Source organism: Acomys minous, assembly GCF_964271855.1.
Source record: "Acomys minous genome assembly, chromosome: 2".
Classification (NCBI taxonomy): Eukaryota; Metazoa; Chordata; class Mammalia; order Rodentia; family Muridae; genus Acomys; species Acomys minous.
This window is the reverse complement of record NC_140484.1, coordinates 49,287,421-49,311,399: the sequence shown is the minus strand read 5'-3', so window position 1 is coordinate 49,311,399 and position 23,979 is coordinate 49,287,421. Positions and strand designations below refer to the sequence as shown.

The 23,979-nt window shown below is 47.9% G+C and overlaps 1 long non-coding RNA gene across 1 annotated transcript in view; it reads right to left on the bottom strand.

Moving 5' to 3' along the window:
- Nucleotides 1-261: 261 nt before the first annotated feature.
- LOC311586175 overlaps nucleotides 262-23,979 on the bottom strand; it is a 40,339-nt gene continuing 16,621 nt past the window's right edge. The window contains exon 3 of the long non-coding RNA XR_014775467.1: nucleotides 262-1,815. This is a non-coding gene — a long non-coding RNA (uncharacterized lncRNA). The remainder of the gene's footprint in view (nucleotides 1,816-23,979) is intronic.

Genomic DNA, 23,979 nt, shown 5'->3' with positions numbered 1-23,979 from the left:
TGGTCACTTATCTTGTCATTCTGGGGTCGTCCTAATCAACTTCATGAGCAAGAGAGAAAGGGGATTCTGTCGCCCAACTCCAACTCTGTGTGTGTGTGTCTGTGTGTGTGTGTGTGTGTGTGTCTGTGTGTCTGTGTGTGTCTGTGTACACTACAACATATGAGTAACCAAGGAGACAAAAAGATGTTTAATCCTTTGGAGTGGGAATTTCAAACAGCAGGGAAACATTCAACATAGGTCCTCTGGAAAAGCACTGAGTGCTCTCCAACCTCTGAACCATCATCTCTCCGGCCCTTCTTCCTTTTATTGTATTTATTTACTGTGTGTGCATGTATGTGTATGTGTGGAGGTCGAAGGACAACTTGCAGCAGTTAGTTCTCTTCCTCCACCGTGTGCGTTCTGGGGGCCAACCTCAGACCATCAGGTTACACAGCAAACACCTTTCCCCTTGGAGCCATCTCTTCCACCCCAGAGGGATTGTGTCCCTCTGACTTCTTGCGTCTGCCCTACCTCTTTTTTATTCTTATCCTTTTGTCACTCTGCTCCTGTATGACATATCATTAACCCAGTCCCCCACAGTGTGTCCCTACGAGTATCTCTACAGTTGAGTTCCATTCAAGTGTTGTTAAAATTAACTCTCAGTCTTCTCTGGCACACCATCGCAATATATTTTAAATAAAAAGCTGTATCAGACAGTATGTAGACTTACATAACTGCAGCTATTTGAATAAAATAGAAGAAGAAGAAAAAAAAAACGTTCCAGTTGTAGTTTGAATGGAAAATGCCTCCCCCAGGCTCATGACTCCCTGTTGGTGGCAGTGTTTGGAGAGCTTGTGGAGCTTTTAAGGGGTGTATCCCTGAAGTCCTGGGGGTGTGGGGAGGGCAGGCTTTGAAGGTATATAGCTCTGCTCCACTTCCTGTTCCTTCTCCCCTTCTTCCTGTGTGAGGATGAAATGTGATCTCTCCGCTTCCTGCTGTTGCTTCATGCCTTCCCCACAATGATGGGTCCTACTATCTCTATAGAACCATAAGCCAAATGAACACTTTCTTCCTCACGTTGCTTTTTCTGCTGATGCTTTATCACAGCGGCAGAAGAGTAACTAATACAGTCCCACTGTTCATTGGCTACAGCGTGCTGGGGCTGATACCCTGAATTCTGCATCATGTGATGTTTGCATCCACTGGATACTGACAAACCCACAGTGGAGCTGGTGAGTGTGCACATCATGAACACCTGAGCTCAGATGCCCAGCACCCATGTAAATGCTAGGTATGGCCAAGCACATCTGTAACCCTAGTACTAGGACAGTGGGGGACAGAGACAAGAAGATTACTGAGGTTTGCTGGCCAGTTAGCATAGGCTTAAAATGGAGTGGGGGGAGAGGGAGGGGGGACATTCAGAGAGAAGCAGTGTCTAGGTGAATAAGTCAGAAAGTGACAGAGAAGGCACCAGCATCCTTTCCCTGCCTCCAGATACACATGCATGGACACACCCACACATATATAACACACAATAAGTGTGTACAGTACACAAACAATTAATTAATGAATCCAATCCCACAATAACAAAATTCACAAACAAGGATTCCCTTCCAAACATACCAAGTTTGTCAATTAATTTGGCATGAAGGGCGAATTCATTTGGACATATATAGCACATCGAATGGGGACTCTCTGGCTGTCCTGGTCATCTGAGAGCCTTTCCTTTCTTTCCATTCTTTGTGGGCTTCTGTTGTTTCTTCTCACTATGCAGTCCTGGCTGATAGATGTCCGCCCGTCTCTACCTCCCAAGAACTGGGGGCCTTGTCCTTTTATCTGTTAACAAAGAAAATGACAGTTTTACAATCCATCCAAAAGGACACAGAAGTAAGTTCTTAATTAAAAAAAAAAAAGTGCATGTCTCTTCATCATTGTAATTTAAAAGTAATGGTACATCCTTTGGCGGTATAATTTTCTGTAGGCTGTGGAGCTGTCTGATCGTACCTAAAGAGGAAATGACTTAAAAGAACAACAGAATTATTCAGTGATTAAAAAAAAAACTGGGCTACCTGAGCCATGAAGAGCCATGAGGAAGTTTAAATGCATATTACTCAGGAAAAGAACCAATCTGAAAAGGCTATATTCTGTACAACTATATATGTGTGTGATATGCACATACATACATACATACATACATACATACATACATACATACATACATACATGGAGTTCTTGTCATGACTTCTCCCTGACTGGCTTGTGGTCCTTCGTTTTTCCTTCCCTCCTCCTCCTCTCTCCTCCACCTCCTTTTTCTCCTCCGGGTCTTAGTGCCTCATTCTCTCTCTGTCTTCCCTCCCCTCTCCCTTCACTCACTGAAGATAGCTCTCTTTCCCCTCCCCATGTCTTTCTCTAGTTTCCTCCACTGTATACACACACACACACACACACACACACACACACACACACACACAGTATATAGCTTTTTCCATATATATGTACATATATATATGACATTTTTTTGAGACAGTGTCTCATCATGTAGCTAACCTGCACTTCTGGTTCACTCAGATAATTAATTTTATTCCTTCTCAAGTCTCTGATGGGGTTGAAGACCAGATAGTTTAGTTTTACAATTAAGCTTAGTTGTTTAGGGATTAAGGTATTTTCAGGTCTAGATAGATGTTTTAAGTTAATAATGACAAGATATGATAGAATTTTATTTACATTCAGAATTTTAGACTCACCAAGTTAGGAAAGATATTTTCTCCACGGCTGCCAAATACATATAGCCAAGACACTAAGAATGTAACATTTATATAATTCCTTATTGTTTCGTGGTTCTTCTTGCTATAGGTATTTTATTGTATATATGTGTAATAACATAAATGTATATGTAAAAAATTTTTAATTAATTTTAAAAAGCAGCACCATTTAAATTATTAGCTGTGGTGCCCAATTACTATTTATTTGAGGGCTGCAAAGGACCACAACACTCTCGAATGTGGTGTGCAAAACTGGAAAGTTAGCAGAAGAATCAAAGAAGAGTCCACAGAGCTCTTGACCAAGGACTCGAGTGCAGCCTCACAGGTGCCTGAGGGCCGGGCAGCCGGACTCTACACACCTCTGTCAGGTGCCTGGGGGCCGGGCAGGGGGACTCTACACACCTCTGTCAGGTGAAGAGTTTCTTGTCATGACTTCTCTATGCCTGGATTGTGGTCCTTCATTTTTTTTTTTTTCTCTCCCTCCTCCACTTCCTTTTCCCACCTCCAGGTCATAGTGCCTCTTTCTCTCTCTCTTCCCTTTCTCCTCCCTTCACTGGCCCCATCTAGCTCTCCCCCCCCCACCCCCACCCCCCACATCCTCTCTCTACTTTTCTCCACCATACTTTTACATTGGCACAAATTCGGCTATTCAGCTCCAACTTTAGATGTCCTTACAAGTCCTGCTTGTCTGAGTCATATTTGCAAATTCATAAGAATGTAATTCGACAGACCAATCCTGGAGTCAGATGCCTTTTAGTTGTGTCTAAGGAGAGGCAGGTGCATTGGAATAGGAATACTGCAGATGCCGTGGGGGAGTGGGCAGTCAGAGCTCAGAGACAGCAAAGGGGCTGAACAGACGTCCCAAAAGGCATCTTCTTCCAGCAATGATGAGAAAGCTCTGTGGCGGCGGCGAAAAGGAGAGAGGTGCTCCTCGTGGGTTAGTTGTAGAGCAACGGAAAGAGAGAGGGGCTTTCCTGCAACGGGTCAGTCTCCTTGACCCCAGTTCTTCCTCCCTGAAGGGGAATCTTGTTTGCACACTACCCCTCCCCCCCCCCCCCCGCTGAATTAAATCGTTTCCGTGGCAGGGCGCGCTGGCAGGAGTGACGCCTGGGAGTGTGGCCAGACGATGAGAGACGGCCAGGGCTGAATTAAGGAGCAAAGATCGTTATGGCTATACTATTTCAGCTTTTTTTTTTTAAAGTTCATTCACATGAATTAATTTTATCATTTCAAATATTTAATGCCGGCCCTGCCACTTGTCTGCCATGAGACAGGGGGAGCGATGGGGTTCTGGGGAATACTCTCCTTGCCTCTCGCCACTTGTGGCGCTCTGGCCCAAGTTCAGTTCCCAGAAGCTGTGTGGAGGCAGCTCACAGTGCCTGGGACTCCTAGAGACGTCCCTTTCATGCACCCCAGTGCTGGAATAACAGGTGTGTGCCGCCACCTCCGGTTGAAAAGAGTCACTTAAATATATTGTTTCTTATAAAAATGGAAGTTCTTTTGTTACTTTATATAATCACATCTATCCTTTTGGGGTTTTTTTTTTCCCTCTTCTGATTCTGGGAAGAGAAGCCAAGGTCTCATGGGCACCTTGGGTACCATGAGCACTGTCAGCGGCTGCATCTCTGGCCATGCTGCGTTAACTTTGTTTCTTCTTCCTTCCCCTCCTCCTCTTCCTTCCCCCTCCTCCTCCTCTTTCTCCTTCTTCTCTTCTCCCCCCCCTACCCCCACCCCACCCCTCTGTCTGTGCTGAGTGCTAAACCAAAGGCCTTTCTTAGGATAGGTAAATGCTCTACCTTCAAACTACAACCCAAGCCCTGGTTTTTGAGAAAGTGCCTCACTACCCCAGGTGGGCTTGAAATCCTCAAAACATGTCATCCTCCTATCTCTAACTTCCATTACAGGTATGTGACATCTCGCTCAGCTCCTTTTTTTTTTTTTCCTAATTTCACTTTCTGTGCTTCGGGTTATGTTCAGAAGGCCTTCCCAAGGTTGGCAACGTGATAGAACACTTACGTAAGGCCCTGAGTTTGAGCCCCAGCACCCCAAAACAAAGCAAAACAAAAACAGGAAGAAATTCTCCTTCTCTTCAATTCAAAACTATTCGCCCACACGTCCTTCAAAAGTGCATTTGAGGTTTTAGGTTTTATCACTATGTATACGAAATTTAACACAAAGGTTGTTTTTTTTTTAACCTTTTTATTATTTTCTTTTTTGTTTGCTTGTTTTGGCTTTTTTTTTTTTAATTAGTTATTTGTTCAAAATCTATTTACTGAATAGCCCCACGGTTCCTGGCTGGTATAAAGCGCGATCTATCACACAGTTTCTAAGCGCAGCCTCACTGAGCAATATGTCTATTGCAGATCCTTGCAGCACTCTGATGGAATCTTCTTATGAAAGGACAAGGCCGCTTTGCATGGATGAAGACACCTCACACACTTTTATAAAGTCGTGCTTATCTGGAGAGGAGTGCGGCTTATAAAAGACTGTCTTCTGCACACAGCTTTTGCCTGTGCCCTCTACCAACGCTGAGGCGAAATGATAATCATAATAATAACAGCCCTTTCTCTTGTCAAAAAAAAGAGCAAACCTATCTCACAAGTGTCACTAAACAGCATTGACTGGGCCAGGACTCCACCGGCCGACAGTGAAGATGCCTCCAGCATACACTGCAGAGTGAAAAAACGCTGAGCAGGCACTTGCGTCCTCCTTCAGCCAATCCTTGGAAAACAGCCACCAATCCTTCTCCACCTCTCTGCCCTCTTCCCCTCAGTGACCTCTGAAGCCTCCTCCATTGCCTAAAAATTCAGGTAGCTATAAATTTACAAATATGATTCAGAAACTCAAAAGTCCTATAACAAATGAAATCTCTGTTGGAATTCATCAACTGTCACTTGAATACCCTGGAAGGAGGCAGGTAGGCAGACACACACACATTCAACACACACACACTCACACACACATACACACTCACACTCACACAAACCACCAAAGAATTCAAAAAATAATAAGGAGGGGGCTGGAGAGATGGCTCCATGGTTAAGAGCACCCTTTGCTCTTTCAGAGGAGCAAGGTACAGTTCCCAGCACCCATGGGTGGCTCACAGTCTTCTGTAACTCCAGATCCAGAGAAACTGACATCCTCTTTCAGCCTCTTAGAGCACCAGGTATGTATTCACACAGGAAAACCACCCATACACATTAAAAAAATAAAAGCAAATTAGCAGACTGGGCATGGTGGAGCACACCTTTATTCCTGGCTCTTGGGAGGCAGAGATAGGTGGATCTCTATGAGTCTGAGGCCAGTTTGGTCTACAAAGAGAGTGCCAGGCCATCCACAGCTACACACAGTGAAATCTGTCTCAAAAAGTAAAACCTAGCCATTCATCTGAAGACTGGGAGGCCAGTGGGTGAACCAGCCAGTCAGCACGGGGACAAAGGACAAGTGTGGCTGCTTGTGTGCAGTGTCTTCAACAGTAGAGCCAAGTGTTTGACATGAGACTAGGGACTTAACACATACGCCACTGAAGAAGAAAAATACAAGAAATTTAAGAATTAAAGCAGAAGACTTTAAAATGCCATTACCTAAAAGGAATGTGACCACTTACCTAGTTAAGCCAACAAAATCAATAAACAATTAAAAATAATGAAAGAGTCATACAAGGATATTGGATTGAAAGAAAATCAAATTATCAAAACAGCAATAGCAACAAGTTGAAGCTACTGTCTAAAAACATAGTTTTGAAAATTCATTTACTACTCAGAACAGTACCCAAAGCTCAGTGCTACCTAGGTGATTAAGGGTCCCCAAGCCATCCAGAGAGAAAAAACTTTAAGAGTTCTTTCTGATGGTAAATACAATGTCAGTAGATGGAAAACATTTCGTACTCATCTTTGGAATGACTTTAATGTACTATAATCAGAATTTTACTTGGGATTATTTTTAGGAACTCAGGAACTTTTGTGCTAAATTTTAAATCTTACTTTGAAGAATAAGGAACCAAGATCATCGCATCAATTTTCAGCAGAAATGTAAAGAAGCAGCCAGGTGTCCAGATGTTGTGGCTTCTACACTCATTATCCCAGTGCTGGGGGGAAGGGGAGAGGGGAGGGGGGGAGGGGTGCAGCAGGGGAAGCAGAGGCAAGCTGAGTTTCTAGACCAGGCTGGGCCAAGGAGTTCAAGGCCACCCCTGGGCTATACCTGTCTCAACAAAGCTAAACAAAAAATAAAAAGACAGTACTAAAGGTTTTCTTTCATTGTTTTTAATTATGTGTATGTGTATGTGTGGGTGTGTGAATGTGCGTGTGGAAGCCCATGGAGGCTGAAATGATGGCTCTCCTGGAACTGGAATTACAAGGCCATGAGCCACCTGATGTAGGTGCTGGGAACCAAACTTGGGTCTCTGGAAAAGCAGCAAGAGCTCTTACCACAAAGCTAGCCCTCCAGTCCCACCTCCACTCTCTTTTAAGACATGGGACAAGGTCAGTGTCTGGCTTATCTTAAGGATACATAGATAGATAGATAGATAGATAGATAGATAGATAGATAGATAGACAGACAGATAGATATTTAAAGTTACTTTGGATCCATGTGGTGGTGGTGCACACCATTTATCCCAGCACTTAGGAGACAGAGGCAGGTGGATTTTCTGGGAGTTCACAGCCAGCCTGGTCTACATAGTGAGTTCCAGAACAGCCAAGGATACCTAGAGAGACCCTGTCTCAAAACAATTAAATTAAAATAAAAGTTATTGATTCAGATGTCTGTACTGAAAAATAAAAGCACTATTAAGAGTGTCATATTATGCTAGGCAGTGGTGGCACAGGCCTTTAATCCCAGCACTCGAGAAGCAGAGGCAGGTGGATCGATGTGAGTTCGAGGCCAGCCTGGTCTACAAAACAAGTCCAGGACAGCCAAGGCGACACAGAGAACCTCTTTTCAAATAAATAAATAAACATAAATAAATAAATAAATACAAGAGTGTCGTATTGTGCCAGACATGGTGGCAAGTACCTGTAAGCCTAGCACTCAGGAGGCAGAGACACAGGAGACTTAGTTCAAGGGCTTCTAGGCTGTTAGCAAGGCTATCTCAAAATAAAAAAAGAGGGAAAGAGGGGGACCAAGGAAGAGAGAAGGTGTAAAAAGGAAAAGAAAATGTGGGGGATATGGGAAGAGATGTGCTGTGGTGGCAGATGATGACACCACCTGCAGTGCCAGTGCTCCCAAAGCTGATGCAGGAGGCCTGGAAGTTCCCTGGCGCCACAAACTATAATCCTGGTGCTCAGGAGGTAGAGTCAGGAGGACCAGAACTTCAAGACCGTCACTGGCTACACAGCAAGTTCAAGGCCATCACAGGCTACATGAGACCCTGCTTCAAATAAAAAAGGCCCCAGGACTCCAGTACAACATGAGTAAAGAAAAGGAAATTTTCCTTCCAGACAAGGAATCCACGAAGCTAACCATACAAGGCCTACGATGTCGCTGTACCCACCACCACACCACCAAGCAGTCAGACAGCAAGCTCCAACTGGGAAGAGACCCAGATTCCCTAGTTTCAAAACAAATTACTTCCCACTTTCTTCCTAGCCAATTTAAATGCAAGTATTAGAAAGCTGGACAAAGCTGAGAGCTCATAGGAATAAGAGCCTTGTAACCCCACAGAGCCCACATGCATGGCTAGTGGGAGTCATGTCGCCGTTCTAGAAAGCAATAGACAGTCACTCTTTCACTCGCACACACATACAGAGAGACAGACCGACAAGTGGTGGCTACCGGGTCACTCGCCGCCATGTGTTTGAAGTTTGTGGGTCCAAGCGGTCATCTAAATAACCATCACTAGCAGTGTTTGGGTAAAACGTACCACACAATGCAGCCACAAACAAACACACGGGGTCCTGGAAAACAGCTTTAAAACAGTGCTGAGCAAAATGAGAAGGGAGAGTGGCCTGCGTTCTGTCACCTAAGGCCGTTTGAGTGCATTAAACTAACCGCGCACAAGGCGATACATGACTTGTATCGATTTGATTCAACTGTTGACTTAGCAGGGCAAGAACTGGGCGCTGGGCATCACACCGAGGTGAAATAAACATGAAAAGTGTGCAGGAGACCACTGCACTGGATACTGAGATGATGAACTCAGCACCGGGCGGGGAGGGGGTGTCAAAAATCAAAAACAGACCGTGAAAGTAGAAAACAGGCTTAAAATCAAGGCAGCAGCCAAGGATTCTCCCCCTCCCCGAAGCAGGGTCAAACATCTGGGAACCAAGAGAAAAAAAAAAGAGTACTGGGGGAAGGGGCAGGAATCCCTCCCCTCCAGGCCAGGTCCTGCCTTAAAAAGCAGTTTGTCACCTCATACCTGGGCCAGCTTTGTCTCAGAAGTCAGGCACATGGCCTGTCTTTCTCATCCATTTCTGGGCTTGGCTGTGATTTGTATCTGGAGAGCGCAGAGCTGGTAAGCCTAACACACTAGGAAGATCATAGGAGAGTTGCTGACGTTGGCCCCATCCTTCCTTCCTTGCCCCTCCTGGGCTGCAAGGAGCCAGTATTGACGGCCTTGGAGAGGTCAAGTGATGGAGGATGGCCACGATCTACAGCCCAGAACAGAATCCAGGGCTCCTTGTCCCTGTGAGGACTCTGACTTTCACTTCAGGAAGGACCCAAGGGTAAAAACTATGAGGAGCCCTAGCAGTGGCCAGGACCCAGGTGAGGGCCTCATTGGCCGTGCACGCCTATCTGGAGTCAATGCCACATCTCTCCTTGCTCTTTGCCCAGCCAATGCGAAAAGGGCTTTCTAGTTCCTCTGAGACAAGATTCACTAACTTGTTTTACAGGCCAGGAGCTCCTGTCCAGATGGATGCCACCATGCTCCAGGCCAAGCCTCTATTTCTAATGTTCCTGTCTAGCCAACCCCTCCCAGACAGCCAACCCTGCCTCCCATCCCAATCCAGGAAGAACCAGGAGCCACTGTCCTGCAAGCCAGGGCCCAGACTAATGTCAGGTGAGTGAGACACTACTCTTGAACTCAATTCTCTGCGTCATTCTAACCCTAGCCCAAATAGGCCATTGGTTAAAATTTTTCTTACTTTATCATAGTTTCGAGCATTCATTTTCATGTTTTAATAGTGCATTAAAATACCTGTGGTGCTTGCGTTCTGTCCCTCAGTTTACTCTGCTCTCAATCCTTCCTTGCACGCACGCGCGCGCGCACACACACACACACACACACACACTTTTCTGCAGGTCAAGGACATTCAAGAACTTCTGTTTACTTGCGTGTGTGTGTGTGTGTGTGTGTGTGTGTGTGTGTGTGTCCATGATCATGTATTTGAGTGGAGGCAAGCATGTGCCCAGAGCTTAAGAGCACTGACTGCTCTTCCAAAGGTCCTGAGTTCAATTCCCAGCAAACACATGGTGACTCACAACCATCAATAATGTAATCTGATGCCCTCTTCTGGCCTGCAGGTGTACATGCAGGCAGAGTATTGTATACATAATAATAAATACATCTTTTTTTGTTGGGGTTTTTGTTTTGTTTTGTTTTTTGTTTTTCTAGACAGGGTTTCTCTGTGTAGCCTTGGCTGCCCTGTCTGCCTCTCAAGTGCTTGGATTAAAGGCATGAGTCACCACCCCCCAACCATCTTTTTTTTTTTTAAATAATAATAAAATGAAGCCGTTGGAAAAAAAGAGAGAAAGAAAAAGAAAAGAGGACACATCCGGGTATCAATCCTCCACCTTGTTTGAGGCAGAATCTCTTGTTGTGCACTGTGTAAGCGAGCCTGGCTGGCCTTCAAGCTTCCAGGGGTTTTCCTGCCTCCACGTCCCATCTCCCCATAGGAGCACTGGGATTACAGATGTGCACTGCTGACTCTGGATTTTTACAGATGTTCTGGGGATTCAAACTCTGATCTTCACACTTGAGTGACCATCACTTTCCCCACTGGGTCCTCTCCCCAGTCCCCAAGGACTTCTGTAATCTAGGCTCTAATGGGGTCTCTAGGACTCCTGTCTACATGGCTCACTCCAACCCTTTGTGCAAACTCTATCCTAATCTTCATCTGTAGAAACTTGACAGTATGGGGCTGGAGAGAGAGCTCAGCACCTGAGAGCACGGGCTGCTCTTCTACAGCACCAGAATTTCATTCCCAACTCACAACTGCCTGTAATTCCAGTCTGGGGATCTAACGCCCTCTCCTGGCTTCCACAGGCAGTTCATGCACAGAGAGCACCACATACGTGCAGACAAAATCCTCTACACATAAGAGAAACTTAAAGGCAGTAGGGAGAACAGGACAGAAATGTTTTAGCTAATTTTTAAGAGAAAGAAACTTGATCTGTTTTGTGTCTGTTTTGGGGGGTTGGTTGTGGGAAGTTGTTTTGTTTGTTTGTTTGTTTGTTTGTTTGTTTTGCTATGGCAAAAGCAACAGTGACAGAAAGTTCTGCAGGCAGACAGTGTTTGACACATCTGAGAACAGCAAACATAGTGGAGGGAGCCGAGGAAGGCAGTCAAAAGGAAGCCGAGGGAGCCCACAGGCCACGCAGGCCACAACAGAAAGGCTGGGCCTTGCCAGACGTGACTTAGCTCACATATTTAAAAAAAACAAAAAACAAAAAAACAAACCTTCTACCAGAGCCAGGCATGGTGGCTCATGCCTTTAGTCCCAGCATTCAGGAAGACAGAGGCAGTCAGATCTCTGTGAGTTCGAGTCCAGGACAGCCAAGGCTACACAGAAAAACCCTGTCCTGCGGGGAGGAGGGAATCTTCTAGATGCTGTGTTGAGAGCAAAGCCCAGGGCTTTGGTTAGGGTTAGAGTTAAGGTTATGGTTAGGGTTAGGGTTATGGTTAGGGTTAGGGTAAAAAGAAAAGAAAAGGACAAGAAAAAAAGGCAGGGTGGAAAGCAAAGCACAGATCAACCTGGGTAGAAGCAAGAAGACAGTGTGGAAGCAACGATTCAGAATGACACAGGCAAAGGCCGCAGTGGCCACCCTCTGAATATATTCCAGGGAGAGACAATGAGTTCCCTAATGAATCTGATTTGGGATATGAGAGAAAGAAGCAAGACAAGACGACTCCAAGATTTTTGTCCCGAGTTTCTGGGAGGACCCGGTCGTCATCTACCGAGCGAGACAATGCAGCAGATAGCACAAGTTTGGAGCTTGAGATGAGTCATGTTGGAGATGATTCCAGACATCCAAATGGAGCCGGCTGGCAGGAAAAATGACAGTGATAACAGCAATCACAGCTGCACCATGAAGTGGGGTACAGTTCAGTGGTGGGGTGCTTGCCTAGCAAGAGTAAAGCCCTGAGTTTCATTCCCACCACCACCACAAAAAAAGAAAGAAAGAAAGAAAGAAAGAAAGAAAGAAAGAAAGAAAGAGAAAAGAAAAAAAAAGTTAATAGAAAAAATTAAAGCCACAGTACTCACCCTGAGCCATGAGCTCTCCCAGCATTTCCCATGCCTGAATCCTACGATGGGGAGCTGTCACTATCCCCTTTCACAGATGAGGAGATCTGCAACTGCAGTGTTCAGTGGGGAGCCCAGACTGGCCACATAAACATGGAAATCATCAATGTGTGGGTGACATAAATTCACCTGGCAGTGGCTGTGGAGGACCACAGGCTGAGGCCAGATTCTCCAAAGTTTAGAGAGAGGGGAGATAAGGAAGGAACACCAAGAAGGGAGTAAGGAGGAACAGCATGCAGGGAGCCGGAGGAGACACCAGAGAATGGTATAAAAATTGCATGATGCATGGAGCACCGTGGGTGACTATAGTGAGGGCTCAAGAGACAAGGAGGAGAGGGGCCTCAGGTGTAAATGAGGTCCCACTGGAAACTGAATTAAAGGTCACCCAAATTACACCACGGAAAAGAATGTGAGTACGTCCTTCCGTATTATAAGGCTTTGTGGAACCAGGGTATGGTAGTACGCACTTTTAATCCCAACACTTCGGAGTCAGAGGCAGGAGGATCTCTGTGAGTTCGAGACCAGCCCAAACTACATAGCAACCTCCAGGAGAGTTAGGACTCTATAAAGAGACCTATCTCAAAAACCAAAGCAAAAACAAACAAACAAACAAACAAACAAAAACAAAAACAAAAAGAAAACAAAAATGACTTTGCGGAAAGGTTAAACTTACAGATACCACCCTAGCTCACTGAGTGGAAATTTCACAACAAAACACTCAGACTGTCTTAGTCAGCTTTTCAGTGAAATAAAAAAGTGAAAAAAAGGTAGAAGATTCACAGCTTGATCAGGGCAAAAAGCAAGAAGCATGTTCAGGAGAGATTTCGGGCTAGAGACTGGCACAGATAACAAAAATCATAGGCTAACTCGTAAGACAAGTGAGGAGCAAGGCTTCAGTGATGTCTCAGAACTCTTCAAGGCCACTCCTCTCCTCCTGGGCCAAGAGGCCTAAACCTCCCACATTTGTTCAAGGGCTGAAGGCTACTTCCCACAGGTGCACTGCCCAGAGCCGCCTCCGGAACTTAGCTTTCCAGCCAACTGCTCCATCAAACTAGCCTAGGTGAGTGTCTGTACAGAGCAAACCTCAGGGTCAGGTACACGGCGTGTAAGAGCCATGGTGGCTCCCACACAGATTTCACAGGAAAGCTTTGGAGGCCAGGCAGAAGGTTACCACGGGGTTGATTTGAAGAATGGCCAGTGAGGTGACACCTAGCCTTGGGAACGAGGACCCCAGAAAGAGGGTACGTCCAGCCATACCCACCCAGGAAGGCCGCTGACAACAACACATGGCTGCCCCTCCCTAGACAGTTGTGACTTAGACTGCCGTCAGCAAAGCCAGAGGAAGGTCAGCCCAGTGCCGAGCCCCTCATACAATGTGCACAAGATAACAGACTCGGAGATGTAGGATGCAATGTCTTCCCTGTGGGATTTCAGTCTGGCTTTGAGATTATCGCTCTTTTCTGGGAGCCTATCCTAGTTGCTTCTCGGTTGCTGTGATAAAACCTTGACCAAAAGCGACTTAGTGAGGAAAAGGTTTATTTGGCTTACAGCCCATCGCCAAGGGCAGCCAGGGCAGGAACTCAAGGAGGCAGGAACTGAACCAGGGATGGTGGAGGAACGCCGCTTACTAGCTTGCTCCTTCTGACTTGCTCAGATACCTTTCCTATACATACCAGGCCTATCTGCCGAAGCGTGGTACCATCCACAGGGATCCGATGCTGTTTCAAAACCTGAGAATCCCCTGGGCTGGAGAGATGGCTCAAAGGTTAAAGAGCACTGTGTGCTCTTCCAGAGGTCCTGAGTTCAATTCCCAGCAACCACACGGTGGCTCACAACCGTTTATAAATGTGATCTAATGCCCTCTTCTGGCATGCAGGAGTACATGCAGGCAGGTCATTGTATACTAAATAAATAAACAGACAAATAAATAAATAAATATCCAAGTAAAGGTTCACAGGCCAGATGCTGGGGTGAAAACCTGCTAGCTCAGAGAGGCAGAGAAAGCACCCAGCTGACCTTCCTACTCAGCTTACCTCCCAGAGGAAAACCCAAAGAGCTCACCACTCAGCGGACAGCCCAGAAGCCAAAACATGAAAAGCCAAAGAGCTTGCTAGCTCAGAGCTCAAAAGGCCTTTCTTCTTATCCACACTGTCATAAGCATCCTTCAACTCAAAGTCCCTTCTACTCTTTAATCCCTGTCAGCTGGTTTCTTGCTCTGCCTCTTGACCCGGGGTTAACTTTATCAAATCCTGTGTACAGAAAGGTCTTGGATTAAAGGTGTGTGCTAAGGCTGGCTGAACCACACCTTAATCACCTGTTTACAATAAATGAAAAGTTCTTGGATTAAAGGTGTGTGTTAGGGCTCAACCACACCAAACAAGAAAGAGTGCTTTACAGTTCACAATCTCGGGGTTCACAATGGGACCGAATTTTCTGCAGCAATCCAAACCCTTGTGCATCAATTAGCAATCAAGAAAATTGCCCCCACCGAACGCCAACAAGCCCATCTGGCTGAGGCATTCCTTCACTGTGACAACCAAGATCAGTCATCGCAGAGTGTACATTTGTGTCTGTCCTACCGCTGTGCATTGGAGGTAAATAAGTTGGTTTGGCTTTGCAGGTTCAGAGCTAAAAGCATTTGCTTGGAGCCTCAGATGGTCTTGAAAGCTGGACTCTTCCACTGATTGCTAGATAGAACAAGGTAAGAAGAAGAACCTATTTGATAAAAAATAATTCCCATATTTGTAGGAAGAATCTTGGGGATGAGCTGGTTGCTTTTCTCATCACTATGATAAAATATCTGGCAAAACCCACTTGAAGAGAGAAGGGTTTATTCTGGCTCGGCCCAGACTCTTTAGGGTTTTAGGTTTATAAAGGCAAAAACCGCAAGCAGGACTTCCCAAGCCTTGGCGTTACATGATTGGGTAAGGGAGTTACAGGAGAGCTGGCCTGAAAGCTGGTTGAGGTAGAGGGTTGGGGGGGGGGGGCTTGGGCTAAGCCTCAAGGGGAGATTTTTATCTATTTGACATTGTGGTCTTGTCCCGCCTGCACCTGATTGGCTGGGCCCGGGTGCAAGTTTCTGGTGTACCAGGTGTACTTTTGTGAGTTTTGCGAGAACTTGGGGGAAGGCGGGAGATCACAAAGGGGACAAGATGGGGGCCTGATACAAAATGGTCTCTGTTCGGTCCCACAATAGATCCAGAGAACAGAGCATTGTAGCAGAGATACCACCACAGCAGCGAGAGGGTAGGCAGCTCGTCACAGCCACCGTCAGGAAGCACGGGAAGAAGACTGCTGGTGTTCAGCTAGCTTGGGCCTTTTTCTGCAGTCTAGAAGCCCAGCCTCGGGGCATGCTGCTGCCCACACCTAGGTAGGCCCTCCCACCTCGTTAAACTCATCTAGGTAACTTCTCAGGAAGGTTTGTCTCTAAATCCTGTAAGTGACAACCTTAACCATCTCAGGGGACCTGGGACAGAATGCAAGGGTTTCAATATGGCTTGTTCCCTCCAGAATTCAAGTTGAAATTAACCCCCTTCAAGGAGGGATCAAAGGGATGAAAACAAACCCACTCTAATGCTTAGAGATGCAAACATTGGGAAGTGAGTGGGATTAGAGAGTGGTGAGCTGTGGAGATGGCTCAGTGGGTAAAGGAGTCAATCACTGGGGCGCACAAATCCTACAAGTTGTTCTCAGACCTACACACACACACACACACACACGCACACACACACACACACACACACACACACACACACACAATTTAATTTAAAAATTAAACAAAAGATTAGATGATGTCATCAGTGTGGAGCCCCTCCCCCACGATTTAATACTGGCATCTTTCTAAGAAAATGGAGACCAATGGGCACACACATGCATGAGATGAGTACTCTGTACCTCTTATCATGTGATAATCTGGCCTGTGGAGGGAGGGGGGTTGGGAGGAGGACAGCCCCTCAACCTTAGATCTCCAGAACCATAAGCCAAAATAAACTTCCTTTCTTTGTAATTCACCAAGTCTGTGGTATTGTGTTACTGACAAAAGAAAATCAACTAAAACAACCTAGCTCTCCACCCCGACATCCCACTTACCTGCCTAAGCTGTTCCTGTTTGCCTACAAGGGGTTCCCTTTCCTTGAACCAGGCTGGGGATGGGGTGGGATTACTCTAAATACTTGTCCTCATCTGGCCCAGGCCCAAAAACCAAGTAGGCTGCGGGTGCAGCTGCAGCTGGAGAGAGGAAGGGCTGCCTCTTAACCCTTAAGAGCCCGGAATCTCAGAAACCACTTTGAAGAGGAACACTAGATGCCACGGATTGGAAGTAAGACTGGGGCCTGGAGGTGTGTGTTTAGAGCTGGCAAACAAACACTCTCGTGCTAGAGCCTGTTGCTTGAGGACAAGGAGACTACAGTCTGTTTGTGAGGGTAACCACCATGCTGAGCTCTGCGGGGAGACCTCAAATCCATGGCCTCGGGGGTCACTGAAAAAACTCTAGGAAGGAAAGCAGGACTGGTCTGAGTCTTCAATTGAGCTAAACAAGGAGGCCACAGGAATCCTGGCACACAAAGAAAGAGCATCCTGAGGAGAGCAAGGGAAACAACCCTGAGGTGGGAAGCATCCAGGAAAGGTGGAGGCCTGGGGAGGAAGCCCTTGAAGGGAGGAATTCGGGCCTCCAGCTATCCTGTGTCAGGGAAGGAGGGTTTCTCTGTACCTAGTGGGGGGGAAGGGGTGACCCAAGAGTGATCCTCAGCAGCCAGGCCAGTGAAACACTCCACATCAAAAAGACCCTACAGAAAGGAAGGCCCGGCGTCCTGCGCCTGTGATCCCAGCACATGGGAGATAAAAGCAGGAAGATCAGAAAGCCCAGGTCATCCTTCGCTGCATATGAAGTCCAAGGCTCTCTGGGACCCTGTCTCAAAACAAAACACATTTGACACTGAAAGGCTCTGGTAGGTTCCCACAGGAAAGAAAGCCCTCCTAGTTTCCTGAGTTGATTCTTTTCTTTTCTTTTTTTTTTTTTTTTTTTTTTTTTTTTTAGGGGACTAGCTTACATTTATTTGGGGGCATGCCACAGGGCACATGTAGAGGTCAAAGGGCAACTTGTAGGAGTTGCTATTCTCTTTCCATCCTGTGGACCCTAGGGATTGAACGCAGGCCATTCAGGCCTGGTCGCAATCTCCTTTGCCCACTGAACTATCTTGCAGGTCCTCCCTTTTTTTTTTTTTTTTTTAATTTTTAATTCTTGTAATGGGGGGGTGTGGCATGTGTGTATGCACGCTCCTACACAACAGAGGGCACGCATACCACAGCGTGCATGTGGCACTCAGAGGACAACTTTATGGAGTCAGCTATCTCCTTTCATCTTCTCTATGGGCTCCAGGCATCAAACCCAGCTCTCCAGGCTTGCTAGGCAGACATCTCAAACAACTGAACCACCCAGCTAGAACAGTTTCCTGTGAGAAAAGCTACGGAGGCTTCTCCTGCTGGTGTAACACCTACTGGCATCTGAAAGGTAGACTTTGCTAGCTGAGTCTCCCACTCTCCCTTCCCTGGAGACTAAAGTTTGAAGGAGAAGAGGGCTCTGAGGAGGGAGACAGAACTCAGGCGAACTCGAGGTGAACTATCTTCGGAGAGCATGAGACATGGTAGAGTAGCTTGGCCCCATCTTGCCTATTGCTGCCTTCATCTGTGTGGACAGATTAACAGACCTGGGAGGGAAGCCGTGACTCCCTCTCTCCTAGGGTTGCCACCAGTCACACTTAGGCCCATTCTGGTGCCCTAACATGTTATAGAACTTTTCTTTTCTTTTCTTTTCTTTTTTTTTTTTTTAAGATTTATTTATTTATTATGTACACAGTGCTCTGCTTGCTTGTAACCCTGCAGGCCAGGAGAGGGCATCAGATCACATTATAGATGGTTGTGAGCCCCCATGTGGTAGCTGAGGATTGAACTCAGGACCTCTTGAAGTGTAGCCAGTGCTCTTAACCTCTGAGCCATCTCTCCAGTCCTGTTATATAACTTCTCCCCCCCCCCTCCTTTTAGGAACTGTTTTCCCCTCCACCTTTCCCCCCTTTGCTCAGGTGTCTGCAGAGCAGCTCAGGACCACTCAGTGGTAGCTCCAACCCACTCGGTGGCCTGCGCTATGGGAGCTGCTGACCAGTCCTCAGTGGCTGGCTGGGTGCTCCTGTCCTCAGTGGGGAACTGCTGGATGGGCACGGAGGGTACCTGCACACCCTCACACCAGTCTGCCACCTCTGGCTGAACAGTGAACTCAGAAGCTAGTTCAGTCCATTTGCCCTGGAATTCCTCCTTGGTCACGGGCTTCTCAGCAGCAGCCTGCTCCTCCTTCTCAATCTCCGCTGGGTCTCTGTAGTTTAAAGATCAGGCATAACCTCCCACGGGTGCTGATGGGATAGAGAGCCATGCGTGTGGAGTGCTCCCTGGGCCAGCATCCACCACATCAGACCTCCTTGTTGTTGCATGGGATGGCAATGTCCACGTAGCGCAGAGGAGAATCCATATTACACAGAGTGATGGTGGGCAGGTTGACATAAAAGGCTTCTGTGAAGCCAGGTGGTGGTGGCTCATGCCTTTAATCCCAGCACTTGGGAGGCAGAGGCAGGCAGATCACTGTGAGTTCGAGGCCAACCTGGTCTACAAGGCTACACAAAGAATCAAGAACAATCCCTTTTGGGTCTGTCCTTGGGCAGCCTGGAAAGGCATAATGGGCCTTTTGTTTGTTTGTTTGTTTGTTTTTGTTTGTTTGGGGTTTTTTGTTTGTTTTGTTTTGTTTTGTTTTTGTTTTTTGAGACAGGGTTTCTCTGTGTGGTCTTGGCTGTCCTAGACTTGCTTTGTAGTCCAGGCTGGTGGCCTTGAACTCACAGCGATCCGCCTGCCTCTGCCTCCCGAGTGCTGGGATTAAAGGCGTGCGCCACCACCGCCCGGCCATAATGGGCCTTCTTAAAGCGTGCCTTCCTCCTCCACCAGGCCTACAGCCTCCTTACTGGGTCCAACTTCTACTGACCACCCCTCTGCCTTTCCTCGCCTTTCCCCACTCAGATTCCCAGGTAACCCGTGGGCTCTGGTGCTCCTGAAAGCATTCCCGAGAGCAGCTCTTCCAATCCCGCTCATCCGGAAGCCTCACGACATCTCTCTCTGGCTTCTGTTCCCTTCCCAGGATTGAGCACAGTGCTGGGCACAAGGCTGGAGGAAGAAGACAAGTTGTGGGCTGTACGGTGTGAGTTTCAAGTTAGCGACACTCTAGAGAGCTGTCCCCAGTTAGCAAAGGATCCCCACGAGGATGGCTGGGATGAGCCCAGGGCCTATTCAGGCAGTTTGCAGAACCAACTCCACTTCTCTGTAAGTTCAAAGTCAAGGCTACACAGTGAGATCCTGCTTTTTCTTAAAAAAAAACACACACACACACACACACACATTTTGAATTAGTGAAAAACATGTAAAACACTCCAAACCAAGCCAGCACATACTTCATGCATGCAACTTCCATTGACTAGTGGGGCTGCGGAGCTCAGCACTTCCTAGAAGGCCAAGAGGCCTGGGTTCTACCCCAAGCACCACGTAACACCAGTGTGGCGATTATACCTTTGTGATCCTCACAGGCAAAAGGATGAGAAGTTCAAGCCACAGAGCAAGTTTGACACCAGCCTGGGCTACATGAAATCTTGTCTCAAAATAATAATAATTGTTGTTGCTGTTGTTATTATTACTGCAGACTGAAGGGCAGGAGGGACTTTGGCTTAGGTTTCCAGGAATGTCCTTTTTTTCTTACAAATGGTAAAGAGGGCTTCCTGCTAATTAGGCTCCAAGCTGAGAGCAAAACCACAAATTTTGGCCTGGCAGCGGTGGTGGTACATACCTTTAATCCCAGTACTTGGGAGGCAGAGGCAGGAATATTTGTGAGTTTGAGGCCAGCCTGGACTACAAAGTAAGTCCAGGACAGCCAAGGCTACACAGAGAAACCCTGTCTCCGAAAAACCAAAACCAAAACCAAGACAACAACAACAATAAACAAACAAACACAAAAGAGAGAAAACCACACACTGTGATGGGGTAAAGACAGCGGACTGAATTAACCTAACCGCCCAGGTCTGATATCTATCAGTAAAATGGGACCGTTGTGAAGAGTTTGTGAATATGGGGCTAGAGACAGGCAAGCCACGAGCCTTAACGCCCTCAGGCTGTTCTCTGACCTGCACATGGATGCCCTGGCTCCAGTGTGCCTGCACCTGCCAGAGCACACACACACACACACACACACACACACACACACACATACATACATGGATGCATATACAAGAAGTTAGAAACAGTTTATGAACTGTATAGCCAGAACATGTGCAGTGAAGGCCAGCCAGCTTCTCTCACCTTTGGGGTGGTAGTGATGTACCTCTCCTTATGAACCTCCAATCGGAAAGCATTACTGTTTTCCTTCCGGGGAGGGAAAAAATGGGTTCGTGCCATCCAACCCCAGGCACCCATGCTGGGTACCCCAACACTGGATGCAGTGGGAGGGACGAAGGGCTGCGAAGGGTAGGGCTGCCCACTCCCTCTCCTGGCCGACTTCATACTCGATCAGCCTGTGCAAGGCCAAGGTTCTTTGGGTCCTTCTCCTCCCTCACTGTGTTGGATTTCGAGGTTTTGCTCTACATATGGTGTACTGGCTGGCTTTGTGTGTCAAGTTGACACAAGCTAGAGTCATCAGAGAGGAAGGAGCCTCAGTTGAGGAAATGCCTCCGTGAGATCCAGCTGTAAGGCATTCTGCAACTAATGACCAATGGGGGAGGGCCTAGTCCATTGTGGGTGGGGCCACTAATGACCAATGGGGGAGGGCCTAGTCCATTGTGGGTGGGGCCACTAATGACCAATGGGGGAGTGCCTAGTCCATTGTGGGTGGGGCCACCCCTGGACTAGTGGCCCTGGACTCTCTAAGAAATCAGGCTGAAGAAGCCTTGGAAGCAAGCCAGTAAGCAGCGTTCCCTCCCTCCATGGCCTTTGCCCTGCCACCAGGTTCCTGTCCTGAGTCCCTCCAATGACAGACTATGATATAGAAGTTAAAGCCGAATACACCCTTTCCTCCCCAACTTGCTTTTGGTCATGGTGTTTTTGTGGCAGCAGTAGAAACCGTAACAACAACACATGAGATGTAATCTCATCTGGGTTCGGGGTTGGGTTGTTGGGGGAAATGTGAGGAAAGGGGAAAGAACAACAGGAGCAGGGGAGAGGACCCCACACCCACACCCAACCCCCATAAAGGGAAAAGTTTGAAGACCCTGAAGTCCGGATCTACGTCAGACTCCTAAGCAGCAATTTCACTTGGAGCTAGGTCTGGGCCAAGGTGAGTCTACCCCGTGGGAGCGTTGAGATCCTATGTCCAGTGACCAAGGAAAAATTAATCAATTTCCGAGCGGCTTTTGGCTATAACGAGAGTTGACAAGACGGCTTGGCACAGGAGGATTACTTTTTCCCTGGATCTGGTCCACGCTTCTAGGCTGCAGCCAACCCCAAGGCAGTGACCTGAGCTCTGAGTCCTGTCCTCATGGGCAGGAATAAGGGCTGTTTAAAGATACCTTATGAGAACACAGTTCTAAGGTTCCGACTGGGGTTGCCTCAAGTTCCCAGTGCCAGGGGCCACCTAAATCTACAGCAGAAACCAAGTGGCCCTTGAGGGTCAGGGAGTGCTCTGCTGGACCCAGGTCCCTGACAGCCCTAGGCTGTGAGACGGGGGATAGACAGGGACTGCTTCCCGGTCATGACCCAGCCAACAGGAGCCAGACTCTACTGGCCTAGGAAGGTGACCAATCGGTTGAGACTGTGTCTCTACGTTCGTTCATCTTAAGAATCAGACAGTAAAACCTCGATTTCTTGACCCAAAATCGTGTTGTGACTTGCGTCTGCCCTGGTCCATCCTCGGCCCCGCTCTGGATTGTAGCTTTTCCTTTTAAATCTAGAAAGTCTGGTTGGAGTGGAGAGGAAGGTCTGGGAAAGTTAAGACTTCAGGCAGCGGAAGAAGTGAGGAGGCGCGCTGTCACGTCGTCTGGCTGCCTTAGGGAGTGGTGACAACTCTGGCCCACCTCTGGCCCGCTGCCCTCAGCAAGGTCCCTCAGCATCACCTGCACACCACAGGCCGCGCAAAACAAGAAGAGTGAATCTCCCTCCCGAGGCCTCCACCCTTTAGCACAATGGAAGCTGCGTCCTGAAGGCTTAGCGAGGTGCAGCGCTCTACGCGAGCACTCCGCCCCCGCCCCGCCCCCATGGAGGCCTTTGGGGGGAGGGGGGACTATCTTAACATCTAAATTGAATCCTCAGGACCCGCAGATGGAAGGAGAGAGCCGACCCCTGGAGGGTTTCCTCTAACCTCCACCTGAGCTCTATGGCATGTTATACACACACGCGCCTACACATACGCGATCAATAGAATGTTACATTTTTTAAGGAAAATACTAGCCTTTCCTTCAAACTGCAGCCTGCGAGCCGCCACCTGGTTCCCAACCCCAGGATCGTTCAGTCACACTGAACCCTCCACAAAGCCAGGGGCACGTGCCGTTTTGTGAATCTATTCAGCCTGTAAAATGGGAGTAAGAAAGCCTACCACTCGGAACAGCGAGCGAGCGACAGGTTAATTCGTGAAAAGCGCTTAGCAGCAGCGCCTGGCGGGAGTAAGCGCTCAATACCTATTATAACTAACAATGATAGCTTTCTCTTTTAGACGCTGAAGGTGCCACCCTTTGTAACTGCCGCAGCAAGGGCGGTACTTCTATCCATGTCAATGATTAAACAGACCTAGACACAAGCTCTAACTTGTCGAGCAGTTCGAATGAACCAACCTAAAGTTGGATTCGAACCCAGGACAGCATCACTATTTTTCTACTTAGAAGTATTTATGATTGGGCCGAGTCATCCAACGCTGATCAAAAATAGCAACTAGCAAGAGCGCAGACCCGGAGTCCTGTATAGGCCCAGCCCCCACCTCAACAGACAAAAGAAAGCCGAAGAGGGTCAAGGCAGCTGGAGAGGGGGGGGGGGTCACAAGGGGGCCGGGCCGGACCCCCACGTGCGCCGCCTGCAGCCGCTTAGCGAAGCCCTTTGTCGGGAGCAGCCGCGTTCGTGCCGCACTCGGCGGCTTAAAATAAAGACAATGTTCCCAGCCTCCCTGCGGCTAAATCCGGCGCGAATGCGGGGGTGGTGAGCGAGCCGGGAGGGAGCGCTTCTCCTCGCGCTGCCTCCCTTCTTCCCTTGTGCCTCAGTTTCTCCAATTGGTAAGGGGAGACCTAGGCAAGCTAGGCAGGAACGCAAAAAGCGTGATACAGCAACGGGAGGGACCCGGCTATAGCCCCCTTCTTCCAAAGCTGCACAGACTCCTGAAAGCTGCGTGGGCCAAAGATAAGGGGTACTCAGGAGGAGGCAGGGGGAAAGCTGGACACCCTCCTCTCCCGCCCACAAAATAAGTGTTTTTATTTCTAAAGGGACATGTGCAGAGGCGGTGGGAGAAAAGGGAGAGCAAGAAGATTGGGGGAAGGGGCAAAGAGGAAGCTTGATTCAGACTCGGAAATGGATGTGGAGGCCTAACTCCCCCACTCTAAGCCACGTGTACACGCACAAGTACACGCACCCCCACTGCGCTCCCAACCTGCAGCCCGCAACCTAAGGACGGCCCAGCAGGGGGCAGCCCATCGCCCGGACTGCTTGGTTTCTGACCTAACCCTGAGGGTTTAATAACCCCGAGGGTGGGAGGAGGAGCTAGCTGCTCCGATACCTCCTGA